The sequence below is a fragment of the Rana temporaria genome, chromosome 11 (genome assembly GCF_905171775.1).
Source record: "Rana temporaria chromosome 11, aRanTem1.1, whole genome shotgun sequence".
NCBI lineage: Eukaryota > Metazoa > Chordata > Amphibia > Anura > Ranidae > Rana > Rana temporaria.
In genome coordinates, this window is record NC_053499.1 from 154,912,805 (window position 1) to 154,920,350 (window position 7,546).

Here is a 7,546-nt window from a genome sequence, read left to right on the forward strand (position 1 = left end):
TCTCTCTCTCTCTCTCTCTCTCAGACTGAAGGGGTTTTCTGTTCTTTTCCCGGTGACTCTCTCACCCTTCCAGATACAATTACCGTTAATTGCCTTTAATAAACATTTTACCATTTTTTTCTCATTAGTAATCTCTATTTTTCTTCTCTCTCTGGGTATCAGAATGCCTGTTAGGTGTCACATCTCAGGCTGCGCCTCACTTCCAGCATTATATATATTTTTTCTTTTCCTTTTAATGTGTTTTGAGATATATTTTAACTTCGACACCAATTAGCGTGATTTAATTTCAGTCGCTGGAAGTCATTTTTTTTTCTTTTTTCTTTTTTTTAATACGTCGCAACTTTACCTTGTCTCTGAGAGATAAAGGGCGCCCCCCTTAGCGATCACATTCCCCGGCAAATCACAATTTTACTCCTAATTACTGGCAATTATGTGAAAATAAAGAAAAAAAAAACACAAAAAAAACACAAGGTATACAATCACTCAATAAATATCAGCCGCGTGGTGGGGATCGGAACAAAAGACGAACAGAAAAGGAAACATCGGCGTGACGGACTTTATATTGTATCTTATTTGGATCTTTGTTCTTCCATTGTGTAAGCAAGAAACCTTTACAAGGGTCACCACAACAAACAACACAGGTCTCCCCCCCCAACGCGTTTACCTACTTTTATTATTCAGACGTTTACCATTCACACCGATTTATTTCAAGATATATTAAAGCAGCATTCACCCCTTCAATACCCTAAGGTGACCACGTGTCCCGGATTGCCCGGGATTGTCCCTTAATTCATATTTGTGTCCCGTGTCCCGGGCACCTTCATTCTGGGACAATACAGTGTCCCCGAATGAAATAAGGACACCAGGTCGGCTCGGCTTGGGCATGTCCACTCTGCTCCGGAGGGAGCATGTCCACTCTGCTCCGGCGGGGAGCATGTCCACTCTGCTCCGGGGGGGAGCATGTCCACTCTGCTCCGGGGGGGAGCATGTCCACTCTGCTCCGGCGGGGAGCATTTCTGCTCTGCTCTGGCGGGGAGCATTTCTGCTCTGCTCAGACAAGATACACAAGCCGCCTCCCCCAGTCATCTCTATGGAGGGCTCCGTGTGCCGCTCTGCACGCTGGGAAGTGTAGTTTCCAGCGCAGCTCCAGGGATTCTCTTCTCACTGACATGGCAAGATGGCAGACATGAGGCATGGAGGGTCCAGCAGGGAGAGTGCAGGCTTCAGGGAACAGCCTACGAGGAAGAAGTGAGAATGGAGAGGTCGGGGAGACAGTCAGAGACAAGTCCGTATGTGTAAGTGTGCGGTTTCCCTGTCCATCCCACTGTCCCCCTGTCCATCCCACTGTCCCCTGTCCATCCCACTGTCCCCCTGTCCATCCCACTGTGCCCCTGTCCATCCCACTGTGCCCCTGTCCATCCCACTGTCCCCCTGTCCATCCCCCTGTCCCCGTCCATCCCACTGTCCCCTGTCCATCAAACTGTCCCCCTGTCCATCCCACTGTCCCCTGTCCATCCCACGGTCCCCCTGTCCATCCCACGGTCCCCCTGTCCATCTCACTGTCCCCCCTGTCCATCTCACTGTCCCCCTGTCCATCCCACTGTCCCCTGTCCATCCCACGGTCCCCCTGTCCATCCCACGGTCCCCCTGTCCATCCCACTGTCCCCCTGTCCATCCCACGGTCCCCCTGTCCATCCCACTGTCCCCCTGTCCATCCCACGGTCCCCCTGTCCATCCCACTGTACCCCTGTCCATCTCACTGTCCCCCTGTCCATCCCACTGTCCCCCTGTCCATCCCACTGTACCCCTGTCCATCCCACTGTCCCCCTGTCCATCTCACTGTCCCCCCTGTCCATCTCACTGTCCCCCTGTCCATCCCACTGTCCCCTGTCCATCCCACGGTCCCCCTGTCCATCCCACGGTCCCCCTGTCCATCCCACTGTCCCCCTGTCCATCCCACGGTCCCCCTGTCCATCCCACTGTCCCCCTGTCCATCCCACGGTCCCCCTGTCCATCCTACTGTCCCTCTGTCCATCTCACTGTCCCCCTGTCCATCCCACTGTCCCCCTGTCCATCCCACTGTACCCCTGTCCATCCCACTGTCCCCCTGTCCATCTCACTGTCCCCCTGTCCATCCCACGGTCCCCCTGTCCCCCTGTCTATCCTCTTCCTCTTCTCTCAATTTACTACCCCTGGCCATACACTCCGCACTCCTCTCCTATACATATTAACCCCCACCATACACTCCACTTGCATATGGGCCCGCTGATTTCATACGCCCCTGCCCCAAAAATCTGCAAAAAATTAAATAAAAAATCATCTTTTAATCATCTTTTGGTGGGGGGGGGGGGCAAGCACCCTGATTGGCAGTTTGGAAATGTGGTCACCCTAGTTCACCCCCTTCCTGGACTTGGGGAGGGGGGGTCATCTATATTACCGGGATCCGACAATACATTACAGCCACAAGCAATTTTAAATTGGCACTGTAATAAATACTGAAATGAATAAACATTGGAAAGATGTGCTACTTTACAGGCAGACTAAAGGGACCCCCCCCCAGGCACAATATTTAAAGGAATATTTCATTTTTATTGTTTCACTTTAAACATTATTAACCACTTAAAGGGGTGGTAAACCCTTGTGTTTTTTCACCTTAATGCATCCTATGCATTTGGTGAAATCTCTAGGAGCAGACGATCTGACGATCTGTCTCTCCTCCCCTGACAGAACAAGGATCTGTTTGGTTACACTGAAATATCCCTGTTCTGCCTGCTAATTCCAGGTCTTTCTGAAGCTCTCTACAAGTGGTCTTTGGCTCTTGGACAACTCTTCTGATAATTCTTTTCACTCCTCTGTCGGAAATCTTGCGAGGAGCACCCGGTCGTGGCCGGTTCATGGTGAAGGGCAGCCGAACGATCTTCGAGTATTTCCAAGTCTCTCTGGCGCCCCACCTCTGGCCACATGCGGTATTGCATGCCATAGAAGTCAATGTGGAACAAATTATTTTCGTTTCCATTGACTTCTAAGGGAAAACTTGCTTTGATATGCGAGTGCTTTGGATTACAAGCATTCTCCTGGAACGGATTATGCTCGTAATCCAAGGTTCCACTTTACCTAGAAAAATTGTGGCGCGTTCAATACTTTTACCCGCTGTATATACAGTATATATATATGTATTCCTTTAACTAAAGTAGCTACTGCTGATCTACAAAGTCTTTTTTATTTTTCTTTGATTTTCCAGTCAGTCCTTGTATATCTGCCCCCATGCTGTGTCAACACATTTCAAGCAGGCACTTTGTTTACTCTCAGGGTCACAGTAGCTCCGCCCCAAAAGCACTTACTGCCCATATTAGCAGTCGTTTTTGTTTTGTTGTTTTTTACATTTGTGGCACAAATTGTATTTATTTTTAAGACAAAGCAAATCTTGTGAAATGTGATTTATTTATTTTTTCTTTAAAGTGCTTTTAGCTCTAATCTTAACCACTTCAGCCAGGGGAAGGATTTGCCCCCTTAATGACCAGGCCATGTTTTGCGATACGGCACTGCGTTATTTTAACTGACAATTGCGCGGTCGTGCGACGCTGTACCCAAATAAAATGTATTTCTTTCCCCCCCAGCCCCCACACAAATAGAACTTTCTTTTGGTGGTGTTTGATCACCTCTGCGGGTTTATTTTTTTGCGCTCTAAACAAATAAAAAAGGCCGAAAATTTTGAAAAAAAAAAACAATGGGCCATATTCTTGAATAAAGTAGGCGGGCGGCGCCTAAGCCATTTACACTCCGCCGCCCCAACCTACAGGAGCAAGTGCTGTATTCCCCAAACACTTGCTCCGTATTTTGGGGCGGCGAAGTGTAATTGGCCCGGCGTATCCAAGGGGGCGGCTTCTATTTAAATTAAGCGTGCCCCCGATTCGAACGAACTGCGCATGCGCCGGGCTTAAAATAGCCCAGTGCGCATGCTCCAGTTCTCGGCGTAAAACGTCAATGACGCCGACGTGTGCGTCATTGACGTAAAGTCGTATTCGCGGACGACTTAGGAAAACGACGTACCCGACGGGAAAACACGACGCGGACCCGACGCCATACTTAACATGGCCTACGTGGGACTGGCGTAAGGTTACCCCTCATATAGCAGGGGTAACCTTACGCCTACGCAAACAACGTTAGCGATGGTTACGCGACGCGATTTCGTTCGTGAATCGGCGTATCAGGCTCATTTGCATAAACAAATGAGACCTGAACGTAAACGCCACCTAGCGGCCGGCGGAGTAATTACATTTAAGATCCGACAGTGTAAGTGACTTACACATGTTGGATCTTCAGCGTATCTATGCGAAAATGATTCTAGGAATCAGTCGCATAGATACGCGGCCCAAAAAAGAGAGATACGACGGAGTATCCCGAGATACTCCATCGTAACTATACTCAGAATATGGCCCAATATTTTTTACTTTCTGCTATAAAACATATCCCAAAAAGAATATACAGTGGAACCTCAGATTGCAATCGTGGGCCGCCTGGGAACATCAAGTTCCCGGGACCCGCAGGCGCACTCACGAGGCACGTGGTGGGTGCGTGCACAAGCGCCTCCGGCAGGGCGCATATGTGCATGCTGGGCGGCAAATGTAAAGGGACGTACAGGTACGCCCATTTGCCTGCTTGTGCCATTGTGTCAATGTATATCGTCGGCAAGCGGTTAAGCATGATGGGAATTGTAGTTCCTAAACAACTGGAGGGACGTGGCTTGGAGACCCCCTGCACATTGTAGGGTGGTAAACAAACCAGAAAAAGGAAATGGCTGCAAGCTCCATAGGCGCACCGGTGCTGGCCCGCAGATTGGTACGTTTTGAGGAAAGCACCAGAGATACTATGGCCAGGGCAGGACTTAGGGTGGTGGGGGCCCCTGGGCTTGAGTGTTAAAGGGGCCCCCTGGAGCCGAGAATTGGGGGGGATCGAAGTTGTTGAGCGGGGGGGGCGAATTGAAGTTGTTGAGCGGGGGGGGAGCGCATTAAAGTTGTTGAGGGGGGGAGTGCCTCACCTGTGCCAACAGCTGGGGCCACAGACTGTCATTAGCCCGGCTGTCGGCTTTCTTCCCTTCAGCAGCCACAGTCCTCCACACACCACTCCGGTTCCTCCTGCTTCCGTGCTGCCTCCTCTTGCAGTGTGGGAAAATTAACCCTTTTGCAGGACTGCGGGAAGAAGCTGTCTGTGCGGGAAAGTCCCGCAGAATCCGTGCGTGTTGGGAGGTATGCGCAGGGCCGCCATCAGGAATTTTGGGGCCCCTTGCACAGCTTAAGGCATGGGCCCCCTGAAGCAGAGAACCTAGGGGGGGTGGGGGTGCTGCAAATTGAGAAGCGGGGGGGGGCCTTTACAAAAAAAAGAAGAAATAAAGAAGAAAACAAATATATATAAATATATGTAGCCATCCGGGGCCCTGGGGACCTCTGGGCCTTTTAATAAAAATTAAAAATAAACCTCTGGGCCCTTTAATAATAAAAAAAAAACATTTATAAAAAATACATAAAAAAGGGAGGTTGCCAAACCCGGGGGCCCTGGGGACCTCTGGGCCTTTTAATAAAAAATAAACAAAAATAAAAAAATTAAATAAAAAAAGGGGGGGGTCGCCACATGGGGCCCTGGGGACCTCTGAGCCCTTTAATAAAAAAATATATATATATATATATATATATATATATATATATATATATATATATATATATATATATAAAAATAAAAAATATATAAAAAAAACATTTTTTTACAAAAAATAAATAAAAAAAAGGGGGGTTGCCGTCCGGGGCCCTGGGGGCCTCCGGGCCCCTGGGGACCTCCGGACCCCTAAATAAAAAAAAAAAAAAAAAAAAAAAAATTTTTTTTTTTTTTTAGGGGGCCCCCTATTGGGTGGGGCCCCTGGGCTTGAGCCCAGTCAAGGCCAATGGTAAGTCCGGCCCTGACTATGGCCCAGATTCACAAAGCACTTACGCCGACGTATAACACGTTACGCCGATGTAAGTGCCAATGTGCGCCGGAGTATGTGTGCGGCAGACCCACGAACCAACATGCGCCTAAAAACAGGCTACGCCCCACCGACGTAGCTTGCACACGCCGGCGTAGGGTGGGCGCACATATGGGCTGGGCGCATGGTGCCGCTCCAATTCAAACATGCAAATGAGGGAAATACGCCGATTCACGAACGTGCGTGTGCCCGGCGCAGGCTACGCGAGATGCGCGCAAGTTGTACGTCCGGCGTAAAGTTATTCCCCATGGGCCAGATCCACATAGAAATGGATCGGCGCAGCGTATCAGAGACACGCTACGCCGCCGGAACTTTTTCGGCTTTGGTTCGAATCCTGAAAGATTGCACGTTGAAAGTTACGGCGGCGTAGTGTATTTCTGGCGGCGGAATTCAAATTGGCGATTAGGGGGCGTGATTCATTTAAATGAAGCGATTCCCCGAGCCGATTGAACTGCGCATGCTCCGTTTCGAAATTTCCCGCCGTGCTTTGCGCGAAATGACGTCGCAACAACGTAATTTTTTGAACTTCGACGTGACTTACGTCCATCCCTATTCACGGATGATCAAATTTCGACGCGGGAACGACGGCCATACTTAACATGGCAAGTCTATCTATACGCTGCAAAATAGCAGCTTTAACTATACGCCGGAAAAAGCCGACTAGAGACGACGTAAGAGAATGCGACGGCCGCGCGTACGTTCGTGGATCGTCGGAAAAAGCTCATTTGCATACCCGACGCGGAAAACAACGCCAACTCCACCCAGCGGACGCCGAAGTATTGCATCTACGATCCGAAGGAGTACGAAGCCGTACGCCTGTCGGATCTTACCCAGATGCCGTTGTATCTTGGTTTGAGGATTCAAACTAAAGATACGACGCGGGTAATTTGAAAGTACGCCAGCGTATCAGTAGATACACCGGCGTACTCGCTATGAGGATCTGGCCCCATAAATGAGGTGCAACCCGGCAACAGACATGCTCAGGTCTGCACCAGGGAACACAAGCCGGCGTATTGTGCGTTGGACGCGTGTCTGGCTGGGCGTACGTTATGTTCACAGGCGTACGCGGTGATCCGGCGTAGCTTAGGCAGTTGTGCCGGCGTGGTTGTGAGCAGGCGCAGGGGGGTGCTGTGCTGTGCCAATCATAAGCAGGGGGGCGGGGATTGTGCTCCTCCAGTCTTTCCTGGCCAGGACAAGTACTGTCAGTGAGTAAAGTGGTGATGTGGCGGCCTTTTTTGGGGGGCATCAGATTGGCCCGGGGGGGTGGCTGTGTCAGTTTCATTCCAGGACACTGTATTGTCCTGGAATGAAGGTGCCCGGGACAGACCTGCGAAATGCGGGACTGTCCCGGCAATCCGGGACACGTGGTCACCCTAGGTCACGCCCACTTTCACCTACGCCGTTGTGCGCCTTCGAAACCCACGGCACGCTGGCGCAGCGTTGGGAGCACTGGCTTGCTGAATGCAAATTATTTTTTGGGGAAAGCCGGAGTTGGCTCTTTATTTTATGTAGGTTCGTGTTAAGTTGCCG